Source organism: Atractosteus spatula, unplaced genomic scaffold, assembly GCF_055471065.1.
Source record: "Atractosteus spatula isolate fAtrSpa1 unplaced genomic scaffold, fAtrSpa1.hap1 Scaffold_164, whole genome shotgun sequence".
NCBI classification, from domain to species: domain Eukaryota; kingdom Metazoa; phylum Chordata; class Actinopteri; order Semionotiformes; family Lepisosteidae; genus Atractosteus; species Atractosteus spatula.
In genome coordinates, this window is record NW_028296724.1 from 12501 (window position 1) to 15000 (window position 2500).

A 2500-nucleotide genomic window follows, 5' to 3' on the forward strand; every position below is an offset into this window, starting at 1 on the left:
TCGTAAAAAAGACTAAGTCCCCCGGGTGACCAGGCCCCTATAAAGCCGGTCGTAAAAAAGACTAAGTCCCGCGGGTGACCAGGCCTCCGAAAAGCCGGTCGTAAAAAAGACTAAGTCCCCCGGGTGACCAGGCCCCTATAAAGCCGATCGTAAAAAAGACTAAGTCCCCCGGGTGACCAGGCCCCTATAAAGCCGATCGTAAAAAAGACTAAGTCCCCCGGGTGACCAGGCCCCTATAAAGCCGATCGTAAAAAAGACTAAGTCCCCCGGGTGACCAGGCCCCTATAAAGCCGGTCGTAAAAAAGACTAAGTCCCCCGGGTGACCAGGCCCCTATAAAGCCGATCGTAAAAAAGACTAAGTCCCCCGGGTGACCAGGCCCCTATAAAGCCGATCGTAAAAAAGACTAAGTCCCCCGGGTGACCAGGCCTCCGAAAAGCCGATCGTAAAAAAGACTAAGTCCCCCGGGTGACCAGGCCCCTATAAAGCCGGTCGTAAAAAAGACTAAGTCCCCCGGGTGACCAGGCCCCTATAAAGCCGATCGTAAAAAAGACTAAGTCCCCCGGGTGACCAGGCCCCTATAAAGCCGATCGTAAAAAAGACTAAGTCCCCCGGGTGACCAGGCCTCCGAAAAGCCGATCGTAAAAAAGACTAAGTCCCCCGGGTGACCAGGCCCCTATAAAGCCGATCGTAAAAAAGACTAAGTCCCCCGGGTGACCAGGCCCCTATAAAGCCGGTCGTAAAAAAGACTAAGTCCCCCGGGTGACCAGGCCCCTATAAAGCCGATCGTAAAAAAGACTAAGTCCCCCGGGTGACCAGGCCCCTATAAAGCCGATCGTAAAAAAGACTAAGTCCCCCGGGTGACCAGGCCCCTATAAAGCCGATCGTAAAAAAGACTAAGTCCCCCGGGTGACCAGGCCCCTTTAAAGCCGATCGTAAAAAAGACTAAGTCCCCCGGGTGACCAGGCCCCTATAAAGCCGATCGTAAAAAAGACTAAGTCCCCCGGGTGACCAGGCCCCTATAAAGCCGATCGTAAAAAAGACTAAGTCCCCCGGGTGACCAGGCCCCTATAAAGCCGATCGTAAAAAAGACTAAGTCCCCCGGGTGACCAGGCCCCTTTAAAGCCGATCGTAAAAAAGACTAAGTCCAGCGGGTGACCAGGCGTCCCGAATCTGTCGGGGGTGACCAGGTGGCCGGCCCGCTGGACGGCGCTGAATGGGTCTAAATAATCGGAAGGGGGCTTAAGTCTGCAGCAGGGGGCATGGCCGGAGTCCATCCCCAGGCGGGGGGCATATTTCCCGGGCAGGGAGGCTTGGATCCCCCTGTCTGAACCGAAAGCACTGCTCGCGGTCGAACCGGGAGCCGGGTGCCTCAGACGCCGCTGCTGTGGTGCTTTTCCCCTTTTCACAAGCCTGGAGGCTTGGCCCAGGCCTAGCAGGAGGCATGCAACCGCCTGAGAGCGCTCCCGGGGTGAAAAAAAGACTTTTTCGTTTTCATGGAGCTTTTAAGGGGATGAATCCACCCCGCTCAAGCCCAGGCAGAGCTCCACAAGCTGGGCTTGGATTCCAGGTTCGCTCCCTTGCAGGCACCGGGTACGGAAGTTGCGGTGGCGTATCTCCGGGTATGTGGGAGTACCGAAAGTCGAGTGGTGTGGTCCCGGGTATGTGGGAGGACCGATTCTGGAGTGGTGTGGTCCCGGGTATGTGGCAGGACCGAAACTCGGGTGGCTTTGTCCCAGGCACGTGGGCAGGCCGAGTCAGCGGTGGCGTGGTCCCGGGTACGAGGGAGAGGCCGAAACAGGGGTGGCCTCTCCCCAGGCACGCAGGGAGCCTGTCAGAGGGCGGCCAGCCCCGCAGCTGTGCGGGGGGCGCCCTCGGCACCCCGGCCTGCCCCAGGGCAGGCGGGGGAGCCTGACAGAGGGCGGCCAGCCCCGCAGGTGTGCGGGGGGCGCCCTCGGCACCCCGGCCTGCCCCAGGGCAGGCGGGGGAGCCTGACAGAGGGCGGCCAGCCCCGCAGGTGTGCGGGGGGCGCCCTCGGCACCCCGGCCTGTCCCAGGGCAGGCGGGGGAGCCTGACAGAGGGCGGCCAGCCCCGCAGGTGTGCGGGGGGCGCCCTCGGCACCCCGGCCTGCCCCAGGGCAGGCGGGGGAGCCTGACAGAGGGCGGCCAGCCCCGCAGGTGTGCGGGCTGAGCCCTCGGCACCCCGGCCTGTCCCAGGGCAGGCGGGGGAGCCTGACAGAGGGCGGCCAGCCCCGCAGGTGTGCGGGGGGCGCCCTCGGCACCCCGGCCTGCCCCAGGGCAGGCGGGGGAGCCTGACAGAGGGCGGCCAGCCCCGCAGGTGTGCGGGGGGCGCCCTCGGCACCCCGGCCTGCCCCAGGGCAGGCGGGGGAGCCTGACAGAGGGCGGCCAGCCCCGCAGCTGTGCGGGCTGAGCCCTCGGCACCCCGGCCTGCCCCAGGGCAGGCGGGGGAGCCTGACAGAGGGCGGCCAGCCCCGCAGGTGTG